The following is a 17,425-nucleotide window of genomic DNA, read 5'->3' as shown; positions in this document are numbered from 1 at the left end:
CTGCTGCCGTGGCCGGGGGCCTCTGCCGCAGCCCCTGCCCATTGCAGCTTTGTCCAGAAGGAAGGACGTCTGGTCTAATTAGCATATTATGCTTTTATTATTATAGATATGCATATCCCAGGGGCATAGGCAATAGGGTAGTGAAGACCTGGGGAGGGAGGGAAGGGGCTAGGAGAATGGGTAAATATGGGGTGGGGGAATGGGAGATATCTGTAATACTATCAACAATAATGGATGCTTAAAACTCTGCTGATGCAGATATGATGTTAACAATGACCAGGAACATTTACACTCTGTGAGAGGCCTCACAGTTCTAAGCAATTTAACTGTGTCAGTTAATACAGCAAACTTATTAAGACGTTGTTTTGTTCTTCGTTTTACAGATTAAAATAGGCTTAGAAGATTAAGTAATATACCCATGGTTATACAGATGATAAAAGGAAGAACTGTGATTCAAAGCCAGTCAGTCTGACTCCAGACTAAGTGCTCTTCACCATGGCACTGCACAGCCTTGGGTATAGTCAAACCAGCATTTGAACCTGAACATTCTGCCTCCATAATCCTGTGCATTTAAATACCAAGCTCTACTGTCAGTGTCATCTGTATCTCAAATCCAGACCATTGTGTTTCTAGGTTCACATCCTTGTCTAGCATAGCGTCTACTTTTAGAGTTTTTATTTTTAGTGTGTGTTTGCTTTTGAGATTACTTAATATAAATTTTTGTTTAGCCATCTCATGGGTGACACTAAGTTGAAAATTGCAGGAACATGTGACAGGGTGCTGTAATAATTATGGCTTAATTAATGAGTTGATCTATCAAGCAGTGATGTTTTATCTGGCAATGTGCTTCTGAAAGTTGGACAAAAAGACACCATGGTTGTAGAAGAAGATAAAACATCTCATAAATTAATATCAATCAAAGTGAGAGTTGCATGAATTTGGGGACAGTTTCTATTCTTTGTGGGCTCGCATTTATTGTCTTCATTCTGTTTGTTGTGGCTTGTTGTTTTTATAATGTGATCTAGTGTAGTGAACATAGAGTGGTATTTGAAGTCCTACTTGCCTGATAGTATGGGCGCTTCTGTCCTTATCTTTGTAGTCTTTTCCATTAATAAAACTATAAATTGTGAATCTGTTCTTCTGTCATTTAAAAAATACGGCTAACAGTGATAGTTACTGTATTATATTATCCTGCAAAGTCCTTTTCTCACATAAGAAATTAAATTCTATAGCATGTATTCCTAGAAGTGGAATTGCTAGATCAAAGCACGTGCCTTTTAAACACTTTTTAAAACAACTTTATTGAGGTATATGGACATGCAACAAAATCCTCCCATTTTAAGAGTACAATTCAATGACTTTTTAAATAAGTCTACAGAGTCCTGTAACCATCACCACAGCCCAGAGGGATACCGTTTTAATGGGTATCATCAAATTATTCTTTAGTTATATTGTAGTAGTTGACTCTCTGAGCAGCAGACTGTGGATTGACTGTTCACCAATATTTGCAAGGACTGAATTACGATCAATCTGAAATCTTTGCCAGCCTGAGAAGTGAAAAGCAGTCTCATAACTTTACTTTGCATTTCATTTTTTTGTACTAAAGACACCTTTTGTTTTGTTTTTATTGTTTTGTTTTTACACTCCCTAAACATCCTTACATTATTTTGTATTTCTTTAAATGTTACTGAAAATAAAGCAACTTTTCTTTTCTTAGAACTACTTCTATATAAGGGACATTATAACTAATTGGTAGATTAACTAGAGTTTTATTTGGAAAATTATAATATAAAGGTTTTGTAAACATTTCCTCCAAGGCAGTTGTTTTATGGAGTGTGATTTTTATATAACTTTAAATTTGTTCACCTTGTCTATATGGTCTTTGGTTTTAGTAAGATTCCTTAGAAAGGATTCTTTTCCTTTATAATTTTCACAAGTATTCACATATATTTTCCTCAGAAAGATATTTATTTTGTCTGATCATTCGGCCTGCATGGAAGTAATTTAGGTGAAAAGACTGAGAGAAGGATCCAGATCTTATTTTGCTAATGGCCATCTAGTAGTTTCCATACCATTAAATGCGTAATCAAGTTTTTCCCTAATGAGTTAAAATGGTATCACCATGAGCATTTGAATCAAATGGGACTTCCTATTGTGTCCTATTGAGTGTATAGTTTTACCTTGGTGAGATGATCAAATGTTTGAATTACTGAAGCATGATAGTTCATTTCAGTGTTTGGTAGCTTAGTTTTACTGTCAAAATTATTTATTTATTTATTTAGTTAGTTAGTTATTGAATTTATTTTTGGAATACAAGCATGTTGCTTTTTTTCTGGATTGATTTTAGAGTCACCATTAAGTTCTCTCCACCTTCTCAAAAACAGCAACAACAACAAAAACTGTTTCTATTGGGATGATGTTAGATTTATAGATTTCCTTTAGGGAAAATTGATATGCTGATGGTAGTCTTTACCCGAAGCATGTCTCTCCTTTTATGTGCTTCTGAACAGTTTCATAGTGTACTTACAATAGGTCCTGTGCACATTTTGCTAAGTTTGTATAAGAATTTTCCAGAATTTTATACTGTATTTTCAAACAAATTTTTCTTCCTGTACAATAAAACTTCATTTTTGTTTTATTAATTTGGTAGATAGCAAATTTACTGAACTCTACTTGCTGGTTTTCTTAAATGGTTCAGATGTGCTTACTTAATATTATTTAGATATTAATTAACTGAAAATGAAATCATTAAGATCAACTTTCTTTACATTTAAAGAATTTATATATATGTACATAAAATTATATGTAAATAATTCAAATTCTACAAGGATATAAAATAAAAAGTAAAATCTCCCTCATACCGTCCATACCAATTTATATTCCTCAGTCATGTTTCTTTTCATGTTTTCTATTTCTTTTTTTTTTTTTTTTTTTTTTTTTTTTTTTTTTTTTTTTTTTTTTTTTTTTTTTTTCAAATTTTTATTAAGGTATTATATGTGTACATATCTTACCATTGCCCCCCACCCCCACCCCACTCCCATACATGCCCTCACCCCCCAATGTTTTGTATCCGTTGCTTACTCTTATATACATGCATATAAGTCCTTCAGTTGATCTCTTATTTCCCCCACCTCTCCCTAACCTTACCACTGTAATTTGACAGTCTGTTTGATGCTTTACTGCCTCTGTAACTATTTTTTTGTTCATCAGTTTATAATGTTTTTCATTATCCCCAAATGAGTGGGATCATGTGGTATTTTTCTTTCATTGACTGGCTTATTTCACTTAGCATAATGTTCTCTAATTCCATCCAAGTGCCTACAAATGGTAGTAATTCCTTCTTTTTTACGGCAGCATAGTATTCCATTGTGTAGATGTACCATAGTTTTCTGATCCAGTCATCTGCTGATGGGCACCTAGGCTGTTTCCAAATCTTAGCTATTGTAAATTGTGCTGCTATGAACATAGGGGTGCATATATCCTTTCTGATTGGTGTTTCTGGTTTCTTAGGATATATTCCTAGGAGTGGGATTACTGGGTCAAATGGGAGTTCCATTTTCAGTTTTTTGAGGAAACTCCATACTGTTCTCCACAGTGGCTGCACCAGTCTGCATTCCCACCAGCAGTGCACGAGGGTTCCTTTTTCTCCGCATCCTCGCCAACACTTGTCGTTTGTTGATTTGTTGATGATAGCCATTCTGACAGGTGTGAGATGGTATCGCATTGTTGTTTTGATTTGCATCTCTCGGATAATTAGTGACTTTGAGCATGTTTTCATGTGTCTCTTGGCCTTCCTTCTGTCTTCTTTCGAAAAGATTCTATTTAGGTCCGTTGCCCATTTTTTTATTGGATCCTTTATCTTCCTTTTATTAAGTTGTATAAGCTGCCTGTAGATGTTGGAAATTAAACCTTTATCAGTGATACCATTTGCAAATATGTTCTCCCATACAGTGGGGTTTCTTGTTGTTTTGTTGATGGTTTCTTTTGCTGTGCAAAAGCTTTTTATTTTGATGTAGTCCCATTTGTTTATTTTCTGTTTGGCTTCCATTGCCCTAGGGGCAGTATCACTGAAAAAGTTCTTTTGGCATATGTCTGAGATTTTGCTGCCTGTGGATTCCTCTAGTATTTTTATGGTTTCCCGTCTTATATTTAAGTCCTGTACCCATTTTGAGTTTATTTTTGTGTATGGTGTAAGTTGGTGATCTAGTTTCATTTTTTTGCATGTATCTGTCCAATTTTCCCAACACCATTTATTAAAGAGACTGTCTTGACTCCATTGTATGCTCATGCCTCCTTTGTCAAATATTAAATGCGCATATTGGTTTGGGTCGATATCTGGATTCTCTATTCTGTTCCATTGATCTATATGTCTGTTCTTGTGCCAGTACCAGGCTGTTTTGAGGACAGTGGCTTTGTAATACAGCTTGAAATCTGGTATTGAGATCCCTCCTACTTTATTCTTCTTTCTCAGGATTGCTGTGGCTATTCGGGGTCTTTTTTTATTCCAGATGAATTTTTGGAGAGTTCTTTCTAGGTCTGTGAAATACGCCGTTGGTATTTTAATGGGGAGTGCATTGAATCTATAGATTGCTTTGGGTAGTATGGACATTTTAATGATGTTGATTCTACCAATCCATGAACATGGTATGTTCTTCCATCTGTTTACATCTTCCTCTATCTCTTTTTTCAGGGTCCTGTAGTTTTCCGCATATAGGTCTTTTACCTCCTTGGTTAGGTTTATCCCTAAGTATCTTAATTTTTTTGGTGCAATGGAAAATGGGATTGCTTTTTTAGTCTCTCTTTCTGTAAGTTCATTGTTGGTGTATAGAAATGCCATAGATTTCTTGGCATTAATTTTGTATCCTGCTACATTGCCGAATTCATTTATTAAGTCTGTTAGTTTTTTTATGGAGTCTTTCGGGTTTTTTATGTACAATATCATGTCATCTGCAAATAAGGACAGCTTTACTTCTTCTTTTCCAATTTGGATGCCTTTTATTTCTTCTTCTTGTCTAATTGCAGTGGCTAATACTTCCAGTACTATGTCAAACAGGAGTGGTGAGAGTGGGCATCCCTGTCTTGTTCCTGTTCTTAGGGGAAATGGTTTTAGTTTTTGCCCATTGAGTATGATGTTAGCTGTGGGTTTATCATATATAGCTTTTATGATGTTGAGGTATGATCCTTCTATTCCCACCTTGTTGAGAGTTTTTATCAAGAAAGGGTGTTGGATTTTGTCAAATGCTTTTTCTGCATCAATTGATATGACTATGTGATTTTTATCTCTCAATTTGTTTATGTGATGTATCACATTTATTGATTTGCGGATATTGAACCATCCTTGCATTCCTGGGATAAATCCTACTTGGTCATGGTGTATGATCTTTCTGATGTACTGCTGGATCCTATTTGCTAGAATTTTATTGAGGATTTTGGCATCTACATTCATGAGGGATATTGGCCTGTAATTCTCCTTCATTGTGTTGTCTTTATCTGGTTTTGGTATTAGGGTGATGCTGGCTTCATAGAAGGAGCTTGGAAGTGTTCCTTCCTCTTGAATTTTTTGGAATAGTCTGAGGAGGATAGGTTTTAGTTCTTCCTTGAATGTTTGGTAGAACTCTCCTGTGAAGCCGTCTGGCCCCGGGCTTTTGTTTGCCGGAAGCTCTTTGATGACTGCTTCAATTTCTTCCATAGTTACTGGCATGTTGAGCTGTTTAGATTCTTCCTGATTGAGTTTTGGAAGGTTATATTTTTCTAGGAATATGTCCATTTCCTCCAGGTTGTCCAGTTTGTTGGAATAGAGTTGTTCGTAGTATTTTTTAACAATCCTTTGTATTTCAGCGGGATCTGTTGTTATTTCACCTCTTTCATTTCTGATCTTGTTTATTTGGGTCCTCTCTCTTTGCTTCTTGGTGAGCCTGGCTAGAGGTTCATCAATCTTGTTTATCCTTTCAAAGAACCAGCTCTTGGTCTTGTTGATCTTTTGAATTGTTTCTTTGGTCTCTATGTCGTTTATCTGTGCTCTGATCTTTATTATTTCCTTCCTTCTGCTTACACTGGGCTTTTCTTGTTGCTCTTTTTCTAACTCTTTGAGTTGTTGGGTTAGGTAATTTATTACCCCTGTTTCTTGTTTTTTGCAGTAGGCTTGTAGAGCTATGAACTTCCCTCTCAAGACTGCTTTCGCTGTGTCCCATAGATTTTGGATTGTAGTGTTTTCATTGTCATTTGTTGTCATGATGTTTTTTATTTCTTCTTTGATCTCTCTGGTAACCCAGTCATGGTTTAATAGCATGCTGTTTAGTCTCCATGTGTTTGATTTCTTTGGGTTGTTTTTATTGTAGTTGATTTCCAGTTTTATGCCACTGTGGTCTGAGAAGATGCTTGATATGATTTCTATCTTCTTGAATTTGAAGAGACTTTGCCTGTGTCCCAACATATGGTCTATCTTTGAAAATGACCCATGTGCACTTGAGAAGAATGTATATTCTGTGGCTTTGGGGTGAAATGTTCTGAAGATGTCAATTAATTCCATCTGGTCTAGTGAGTCATTTAGGATTGATGTTTCTTTGCTGATGTTTTGTTTAGAGGATTTGTCCAATGGTGATAGTGGGGTATTAAAGTCTCCTACTATGATTGTATTGCTGTCAATGTCTCCCTTGATATCCTCCAGGAGTTTTTTTATGTATTTGGGTGCTCCTGTATTGGGTGCATATATGTTTACCAGAGTTATTTCTTCTTGTTGGATTGCTCCCTTTAGTATTATGAAATGGCCTTCCTTATCTCTTGTTATGTCCTTCAGTTTGAGATCTAATTTGTCAGAAATAAGTATTGCTACCCCAGCTTTTTTTTCAGTTCCATTTGCCTGGAAAACCTTTTTCCATCCCTTCACCCTCAGTCTGTGTGCGTCTTTTTTTCTGAGGTGGGTTTCTTGTAGACAGCAGATATATGGGTCGTGTTTTCTTATCCAATCCGTTACCCTATGTCTTTTGATTGGGGCATTTAATCCATTTACATTTAAAGTTATTATTGATAGGTACTTATTTGTCGCCATTCCTATTCTTTACCCCTGTGTTACTTCTTCACTTCCTATTTCTTTTTTTTTTACAGCAGACCCTTTAGCATTTCTTGCATTGCTGGTTTGGTGGTAATAAATTCCCTTAGTCCTTTTTTGTCTGTGAAGCTCCTGATTTCACCTTCAATTTTGATTGACAGCCTTGCTGGGTACAGTATTCTTGGATTCAGCCCCTTCCTTTGCATGACTTTGTATATTTCATTCCATTCCCTTCTGGCTTGATGAGTTTCTGTTGAGAAATCAGTTGCTAGTCTGATGGGGGTTCCTTTGTATGTAACTTTCTGTCTCTCTCTTGCTGCTTTTAAGATTCTTACTTTGTCGTTGTTGTTTGCCAATTTAATTATAATGTGCCTTGGCGTCGGTCTTTTGGGGTTCATTTTGCTTGGGACTCTGTGAGCTTCTTGGATTTGTGTGTGTTTTTTCTTCCCTATATCTGGGAAATTTTCTGTCATTATTTCTTCAAAGAGGTTTTCTATTCCTTGCTCAGCTTCCTTTCCTTCTGGAACCCCTATTATGCGGATGTTGTTTTGTTTCGTGTTGTCCCAAAGTTCCCTTAGACTCTCCTCTTGCCTTTTAATTTTTTTTTCTAGAAGTTGCTTTTCTTGGGTATTTTTTTCCATCTTGTCTTCTAGCTCACTGATGCGGTCCTCTGCTTCTTCTAGTCTACTCTTGATGCTTTCTATTGAGTTCTTTACAGCAGCGATGTCATTTTTCATTTCTTCTTGGTTCTTCTTCATTTCCTCTTGGTTCTTGCTCATATTGTCGAATTTGTCTTCCATTCTTTTCAGCCACCTTATGACCATTTCTCTGAATTCTTTTTCTGGAAGGTTGCTTGCCTCCATTTCGTTTACTTCCTTTTCTGGTGATGCCTGCTTTTCTTTCATATGCGGGCTGCCTCTTTGTCTCCCCATGGTCTCTCTTCTCTGGGTGTCTGGTTATGTAGTTCTTTCTCTCCTGGGTTGATTTAAAGGCACAAAATACAGCACTACCAGGTACAACTCACAAGGCACTGAACAGGAATGTATTCACGATATTAATAACCTCCAATAAAGGTGACCACCAGAAAAAGGCAAATTAGGTGATAGGAGAGAAAGAAGAAGAGGAAAAAAGAAAGAAAGAAAGAAAAAAAGAAAAAAGGAGTGTGAAAATGAAATTGGGAAAAGGGAAAGTAAAGAGAAGAAAAAAAAGAAAAAAAAAAAGTAAGAGAGACAAGAAAGTGACTAAGAGAGATAGGGGAACAGACTATATATATTGGGGATAAAACTCCAATAGAACAATCACTAATCCCAGCAAATGCCAGCAACAAGTGCCTGGGGATTAGTACAAACTACAACACCAACTAATATGGAGTGAGGCAAGGGAAAGCTGAAGCACAAAACAAACAAAAAAATAAACAAAAGAAGAATAAGCAAAACAATCTCACAAAAAAGCATAAAAATTGGATATAATCTACATTCAAGCAAACAACAACAAAAGGACAGAGAGAAGGACAAGTTTATGGATAGCTCAGACAGCGAAGGGAGAGGTGTATGTGGACTTGGAGCAGGGGATTGGAGATTAGATATGTAAGTAGGGTGAAATTTTAACAAGGGGTAAACAGAAAGAATAGGGAGAATCTAAAGCAGTAAAAGGGTAAGATAAACAGGACACTGAAAAGGGGGAGGTTAGGAGGGGAGTGATGGCCTAAAGGTAGAGTTGAGATAGAGTAAAACGATGCTAAAGGAAAGATAGAAATAGAATGTAGAACCCTAATCCCAAAATAAAATGAAGAGAAAATAAAATGACACTTAAAAAAAAAAAAAAAAAGATAAAATAGCAGTAGTAATAATACGGATTGAAAATAACAATGTAATAATTAAAAAGGTAAAATCAAGTGATGAAAAAAGAGAAAAAAAAGTTTCTTGATTAAAAGATGCAAAAAATGAAAATAAAAAAGAATAAAAAAATAAAAGGTAAAAATAAAATGTGAAGTAGTGAAGGTCATTCACTTCCTCTGTTTTTCTGTTTGGCACGCCTGTTTCTCAGTCCAGACAGTATTGCAGTTCCCTGCGATCCACTGCTCTTCGGTGTTGTAAGCCAGTCCTGATTTTAAGCAGGCGGTGTGTCTTAATTTCTCGTATTCCTTTATTTTTGATTACACAAGAGTCAATTTGTGATTCAGCCCCTGGGTGGCAGTGTTTCTGGATTAACTTCCGGGTCTATCTATGGCCTCTCTAGGCAGTGTTAGAGCCTTCTTTCCCGCACTCGCCACTGGCCTGTGGGAGTGGTCTGCCTCAGAGCTGACTCTCTGATGGTCACGCCCAGCTCCGATCCCCAGGTTCCAGAAAAACAACCTTCCCCTGCAGTCTCCCAGGGTGTCCCCAACTGGGTGATCCTATGTATTGGGCTTAGTAATCAGAGGCCAGAATTTCAAGAGGAAAAAGCCCAGTTGTGCGTACTCCGGGACTCCGCGTAAGCCCAGGCACCCAGGGAACGCAGGGGCTGCGCGTAAGTCTGGACTGCCTGAAATTCTTAGGGTGTCCCTGCACTTCAGATCAAAATGGGTTGCTTTTTAGAGTGCCCTTCTCTTAGCAGCTCTGAGGACCCCTTTCCACAATCACAGATCACGCCAGCCCCTACAGCCACGGATTTTTCTAGGCACAGACTTCCCTGGTCCTCCAGCTCCCGCAAAACGCGCGTTCCTCTCTCCCTCCGGGACCAGAGACCTCACCTTATCCCAGGCGAAATCTGACCTTTCCGTGGTGGAGTGTAGAGCTCCTCTGAACCCGTGTGCTTGCGCCAGTTGGGGAGCGTTGTTCTGGGGTTCGCAGCTGTTCCTGGGGTGCCGCAGTTGTGGATTCTCAGGCTTCAGATAAGCTCCACTTTCCGGATCAAGATGGCGCAGACTCCGCGTCCAAGCCCGCAGCTCCGGGAGGGGACCCAGCCGCAGTTGGTGCTGCCAGGTCAGGGGAACCCCGTTCAGCAGTCCCCCACCTCCTTCTGGAATTCAGCTGTCTCCCAACCGGCCAACAAACACTCCTTGTGCGACCCTCAGCTGTTCTTTCTTTCTGCTCCGGGACAAGGCTCGGAACACGTCTGTCTATTCCGCCGCCATTATTCCCTTCCTCTATCTCATGTTTTCTATTTCTAATTCTTCCCATAGACACCTGGATAATATGTATAATATACTTACACCTTCTCTTGACTTAAGAAATATTAGCAAGTATTTATTGATTTTGCATCATGAAAGATGTGGAATTTGGTGACATTGCATTATCTTCTTTTTCCTTTTATCAGGATTGTGCTAATGTATAAACACACATTTTTAATTCTTTTATAGATTTTCTTTATAACTTCAAAATAAACAAATGTCAAGTTTGATAGGTATAATAAGAAATATTGTAATTTCAGAATCTTTTTTAAAAATTTTCAATTACAGTTTACAATCAGTATTATTTGTATTATTTTCAGGTATACAGCATAGTTGTTAGAGTTAGGCAATCATCTCTATATATAAAAACCCTGGGTCGGTCACGACCGAATGGATGACCAGTCCATCCCCCGGCCCTCAGGCTCCATTGATCAGGGGATGGCTAACAGGGGAACTGGGTCCCTCAGGCTTCAATGAATCCATGGCAGCAGCAACTGGTGAGCAGGCAGAAGGCAGACCCCTTGGTCCCTCCCACGCCCGCAGGCTCCCATTGATCAGGGGATGGCTAACAGGGAACCGGAGTGAGACTGATGAGACTGACGAGACTGGGATTGGCGAGCAGCTGGAAGGCAGGACTCTTGGTCCCTCCTCCCCTGCCCTCAGACTCCAATCAATTGGTGGCAGAGAAGGGGCGGAACTGGGGACTAGCTTCCTTAGTAGTTCTGCAAGTACAATCTCCAGAGGACAGGCCAGGCACCAACAGACCAGCGCTGCTGGCACAATCCTGACAGCGCTGCCGGCCTCCTGGAACTCAGCCTCGGGCACTGTGGCCGCTTCCCCTCCCTAGACTCTCCACAAGGAAGAAAGGATACCGCCAGCAGCACCAGGGGTGACCAGCAGTGACTGACTGCTCTCCCTGTGCTTCCTCCAGGTCACTCGAGCCGGCCCCCGCTCCAGATGAAGTGTGATCACTGCACACGGAAGGAATGTAGTAAGAACCAAAAATCGATGACAAAGAGAATGCCGCAATCAATGTCCGGAGTCTGGCTCAGGAGAACGGAGAGAAGAAAGAATTCCATAAGTTGGCCGATGCCAAGATATTTCTGAGTTACTGCCTGGCATGTGACAGTTGTGTGACTGCAGAGGAAGGAGTCCAAGTTTCTCAACAGAACACCACGGACTTCTTCCGTGTTCTGAACCTTAATAAGAAATGTGATACCTCACAGCACAAGGTACTGGCAGTGTCCGTGTAAATTCAACCTCAGTGTTACTGATGCATCCAGAAGACTCTGCGGCTTTCTCAAAAGCCTTGGGGCGCACTGTCTTTGACATGAAGATAGCTGTGGACTTCAGCATCCTCGAGAGTCAGAAGGAATTTGTGCGTCAGTACTGCCAGCACCGTGAGGAAGAGCCCCAGCTACCCATGCTGACCTCCTCCTGTCCCGGCTGGGTCCAATATGCAGAGCGTGTGCTGGATCACCCCATCACCCCCACCTCTGCACGGCCAAGTCTTCCCAGCAGATCATGGGCTCTCTGGTAAAGGATTACTTCGCCAGACGGCAGAACCTGTCCCCAGACAAGATTTTCCACATCATTGTGGCCCCGTGTTATGACAAGAAACTGGAGGCCCTTTGAGAAGATGTTCCTACAACTTTACATAGTTCCCAGGGTGCTGACTGCGTGTTAACCTCAGGTGAAATTGTCCAGATAATGGAGCAAAGTGACCTCGCCTCGAATGACGCCGCCGTGGACACTCTGTTTGGAGACATGAAGGAGAAGGAGGTGAGGCTTCACGAGGGTGCCAGCTCAGATGGGTACCTGGCACACATCTTTAGGCACATGGCCAAGGAGCTGTTCAACGAGAACGTGGGAGTGCTCACCTACCGCACCCTGAGGAACAAAGACTTCCAGGAGGTCACCCTTGAAAGGGGCAGAGAGGTTCTGCTATGCTTTGAGGCTGCTTATGGCTTTCGAAACATCCAGAAAGCTAGATGGTCCTGAAGCTGTAGAGGGGCAAGTTCCCCTGCCACTTGGTGGAGGTCTTGGCCTGCACCGGGAATGCCTAAGCGGCAGGGGTCAGGCCCAGGCGGACGACGGGTGTGCAGACAGGGCACTGCTGCGGCAGAAGGAAGGCATCTATGCTGCCATCCCGATGTGGTCCCCAGAGACCAGCGCCCATGTGCAGGAGCTGTACCAGGAGTGGCTGGGACGGGGAGGCGACTCCCCCTGGGCCCAGGTGGCCCTGCACACCGCCTAGCAGGGCTCAGGGCAGCCTGCCAGGACATCAAGTGGTAAAGGTCCAGCAGACGCCTGGCCTGCAGGCCGCCTGAAGAGGGGTGTCAGACACGTGAAGGAAAGGCTTAGCATCTCTGTCATCACTTTGGTTTTCAGAATTCCCATCTGTCGGCTCCCTCCCTCTGAGGGGCACTGTCGTGGTCACATGGGTGCAACTGGAATATTATATCTCAAGAGGATTGCCCCAATGTACACATCCTTTTATCCGATGGTGAAAAAAATCCCAAAGAACAAGAATGGAGACAGACTACTGTCCTTTAGGCTTAAAAAAAAAAAACCCAGAAGGGTCCTGCGAAGAGCTGAGACTTGGTTCTGCCCACACACCTCAGAGAGACTGGATGAGGAAATGGCCTGGTTTGGCCCAGTTTACCCACTTAGTTACTCTTGAAGGTGTCTTTGCCACAATGTGAATAAACTGCCACCTTTTAGAATAGGGGCTCATAGGAAAATCTGCATTCCCAACTTTTCTTGAAACAGATCTGTGTTCTTCAGCTGTGGCCACCGTCCTGAGATCAGGTCCTGTTGACCAGGTCCTGTTGCTGGGAATCAGGGGGCACTGGAATGGAGCCCCCCCCCTCCCGCCGTGCCCTTTTATATTCAGGGATTGAGTTGAACTCACTTTGGGGGATGCCTGGCAAGGGTGATAGGTGTCACAGATGGAAGCATGGAGAATGGAGAGGCAGACACCCTGCTCGGTCCCTCCCTGGGTGGGGTCAAGCAGATGAAGGCCGGACAGCCTGCCCCACAATTGGGTGAGATAGCATCCTCTGTGTCCACCTCTCACCCATGGGCCTGGCCACTCCCCTCAGCTCCAGGCAGCCCTCTGCGTTCCATGACAGTGCACTCTGCCCTCACATGCTGCTCGCCCTAAGTGAGAAGGAAGAGAGCAGTTGGCCCATAGACAACTACACAGAAAGATAGGGCTCACAGCTGGTGAGCACAGTGGCAGTGGCGGGAGCCTCTCCTGCCTCCATGGCAGCACTAAGGAGCAGTGAGCTAAGTGGTAAGGAGCAGTGAGCAGGCGGGTGGTAAGGAGTGAGGGGTCACGGACTGCGAGAGGGTGCAGGCCAGGCTGAAGGATCCCCCCTGCCGCCCAGTTCATGAATTTTGTGCACCGGGCCTCTAGTATACTTCAAGTACCGACATGGCACTGTACATAGTTATAATATTATTGACTGTATTCCTTATGTTGTACTTTATTTTATTTTATTTTTTTAAATATGTTTTGTTGATTTTTTACAGAGAGGAAGGGAGAGGGATAGAAAGTTAGAAACATCGATGAGAGAGAAACATCAATCAGCTGCCTCCTGCACACCTCCTATTGGGGATGAGCCCGCAACCAAGTTACATGCCCTTGACTGGAATCGAACCCGGGACCCTTCAGGCCTCAGGCTGATGCTCTATCCACTGAGCCAAACCAGTCAGGTATGCTGTACTTTACATTCCCATGACTATTTTGTGATTACCGAATTGGACTTGTTAGTCCCCTCACCTCTTTCACCCAGCCCACAAACTTCTCTCCCTGCTAGCAACCATCAGTCTGATCTCTGTTTCTATGAATCTATTTTAACTTTCGGTTCATTTATTTTATTCTTTAGATCCCACATATAAGTGAAATCATATGGTATTTGTCTTTCACGGACTGACTCATTTCATTTAGCATTATATCCTCTGGGTTCATCCATGCTGATGCAAATGGCAAGATTTCATTCATTTTTGTGTCTGGGTAATATTCCATTGCATATATGTACCACAACTCCTTTTTGGTCAATTTTGACAGGTATAATAAGAAATATTTCAGAATCTTAAAAGCAGATTTTTAAATCTACAAAACACAGTATTTCTGCCTATATCACACTGATTGACACTTTCAGAACAAAATCTACTCAATTCTAAGACTAACATCAACTTTAGTGCACACCATTAATTTAATAATGAGAATCTCAAGCATGCCTGCTTATCATTTTTATTTAATAAATGTTAAAATGTAAAAAAAAATGAGCATCTTAAAGTATAAAAAGACTCGTTGTAGTCCTTATTTGGTTCTTATTTTATTGGTAATGTATGACCCTGATATTTGTTTTACAATACCTGATTGGTAAAGGAGTGATTTTTAAAATTAAGGTATGATAGATTTTTCAGAGGTTTCTTCAACACCCTCAAGATTCTCATATCGTTTTATGCCTTTGAATTATGAATATGGAGAAAATATAAATTGATTTCTTAATATTGAGCTATTATTACTTTGAGGAAGTGATGTATAATTCTTCTAATATACTGCTGGATTTGTTTATTTTTTATTCAGATTTTTTTGCATTTTCAAAAGTGGAATTGGTCTTCAGTTGTCTCTCTTTATGTTTATTTTGTCAGTTTTTGGAATCACTTTTCTTTCAGCTTTATATAGGGAATTGGGAAAGTATAATTTGTTGTGCTCCTGCACAATTTAAAATAAGAATAATTATAGAGCACAGAGGATTTTCAGGGCTGTGAATCTACTTTCTATGATACTATAATGGTGGATAAGTGTCATCATACTTTTGTCTAAACTCATGGGATTTACAACACCAAGAGTGAACAGTAATGGAAACTATGGGATCTGAGTGATAAGGATGTGTCAATGTAGGCTCTTCAGTTGTAACAAATGTACTACTTGGGTGGGGGATGTTGACAACAGGGGAGGCTGTGCGTGTGCGGGCCATGCTCCAATTTTGCTATGAACCTAAACCTGCTCTAAAAAAGAAAGTGTATTTTTATTTATTTATTTTTAATATATTTGTATTGATTTCAGAGAGGAAGGGAGAGAGATAAACAATGATGAGAGAGTATCATTGATCAGCTGCCTCCTGTACTTGCCACACTGAGGATGGAGCCCACAATCCAGGCATGTACCCCCACCGGGAATCCAACCATGACCTCCTGGTTCATAGGTCGATGCTCAACCACTGAGCCACGCCAGCTGGGCAATAAGTGTATTTTAAAAAAATAAGAATTATAGCTCTAGCCAGTTGCTAAATGGTTAGAGCATTGGCCTGTAGACCGAAGGGTCAAGAGTTAAATTTCTAGTCAAGGGCAAGTACCTCAACTGCAGGTTTGATCCCCAGCCCAGGTCAGAGTACATGTGGGAGGCAACCAATCCAAGTGTCTCTCTTACATTGATGTTTCTCTCTCTCTCTCTCTCTCTCCTCTCCATCCCCTCCCTCCCTTCCACTCCGTCCACATATCAATGGAAAAAATAAGAATTATATATTCCATGAAGATTATACATGATTAAAAACCATTTTAGACCAGTCTCTCTTTGGAAGGTGGGGTTGGATGGGTGGGGTGGCTTTTCATTTCTTTCCAAAGCTGTTATTAACTTTGTGGGTTTGGTTTGTTTTAACAACAACACCTGCAAATATATCATATCCTTACCTGTCATGTCCTCCTCCCCTTTCCTTAGAATGAAAGTGGCCTTTTCCTTTCACCTGTATTTCAGATCCCATTCCCTTTGTTTCTCAGAAATTTTTTTCACACTGTTGATTGTCTCTTCTCTTCCAATGTGTTTAGATTCTCTCTCTTAAAGGGGTAATATAGATCAGTATTTAAAATGTCCCAAATCTTAGCCCAGAGTAAACAACTCGTAACCGAAAAGATTGCTTTTTCCTTAGGCTGCCTTCTTTCCTTCTGAAGGCAAGCATCTGGGAAGAGTTATATGTCTCCATTGCCTTCCCTTCCAATAATGTGTCATCATCTTGCTGACATCTGATTTTCCATCACCTATCCAACATGAACCCAAAGCTACACTTGCTCAGGTAGGTGGAAATCACATGTCAAAAAATGTGAAAGTTGTCCTGGCAGGTGTTCTCAGTGGTTAGAGCATTAGACCGCATACCAAAGTATCAAGGGTTCCATTCCTAGTCAAGGGCATGTACCTGGGTCCCAGGTTCAAACCCCGGGTCCCAGTTGTGGACCAAGTGGGAGGAAACCTATGGATATGTCCCTCTCACATAAATGTTTCTATCTCTCTCTCCCTCCCTCCAGCCCTTCCACTCTCTTTAAATATCAATGCAAACAATATCCTCCCAAGAGGATTAATAAACAACAACAAAAAGAAATGTGAACATTTAGCTCCAGGCTTTCCCCGTGTTTATCCCACTGCAGCTGCCTACCCAGAGGTCTGCTGCTTCTCAGTGCTTATGGATGGCGTCTTCCCCGTGTCTGAGTGTCTCACGGTAGGTAGTGCTCTTGGATCCAGGCAGGATGTAGCTTTGACATCAGAGTTAGATTTTCAGGGGTCTCAAGGAGAATGTGTGTTTGAGGGACAGAAAGAAATCTGAGATGTGGGAGCATGGTGAGACACAAGGAGAGTAGCAGATGATGAAGGCACAGAGGAAGACATTTTGGATAGCCCTGTAGATTAGGGCAAGGAGTTTGGATCTCTCTGAGGTGCAGAGAAGAGCCCATTAGGTTTTAAGCAAAAGAGAGACACATGTCATGTACTTTAAAAAATTGACTGCTATTTGGAGAATGGATGCTGGTGAGCAAAGAGGGAAGGAACCAGGTGAGCTACACCACTTTTGTAATATTAAGGTATTAAATGAAAGTGGTTTTGGCTACAGTGGTGGGACTGGAGGTAGTGAGACATGATGGGATTGCTGGGGTGTTTTGAAGGTACTGATAAGGTTTTCAGAAGGACTGGATGAAAGATATAGTGGAAAATTAGGGAGTTAAGCGTTCTGACAGGGGTTTTGAGTTGAGCCACTGGGTGAACAAAGTTGCAATTTTCTGAGATCGAGAAGATTGGGGGAGAGAGCAGATGTTTGTAGAAAATTCAGGACATGTTAAGTTTTAGAAATGTTAGGCTTGGGCTACCGATGGGACATCCATGTGTGTAGCTCATTCTATTTATCAAAATGGGAGTCATTAGCATTTGTATGAATCATACAGCCTCA

At 41.1% G+C, this 17,425-nt stretch overlaps 1 pseudogene across 1 annotated transcript; it reads left to right on the top strand.

Annotated features, from left to right (window-relative positions):
- Positions 1–11,156: 11,156 nt before the first annotated feature.
- LOC308240394 (nuclear prelamin A recognition factor-like) lies at positions 11,157–12,456 on the top strand (annotated as a pseudogene). The gene has a single exon. The product of its transcript is annotated as a nuclear prelamin A recognition factor-like (transcript).
- The last annotated feature ends 4,969 nt before the right edge of the window (positions 12,457–17,425 follow it).

The sequence above is a fragment of the Plecotus auritus genome (genome assembly GCF_963455305.1).
Source record: "Plecotus auritus genome assembly, chromosome: X".
Taxonomy (NCBI): Eukaryota; Metazoa; Chordata; class Mammalia; order Chiroptera; family Vespertilionidae; genus Plecotus; species Plecotus auritus.
Note: the sequence above shows the minus strand (reverse complement) of the source record. Positions and strands in the feature narration are given on the sequence as shown.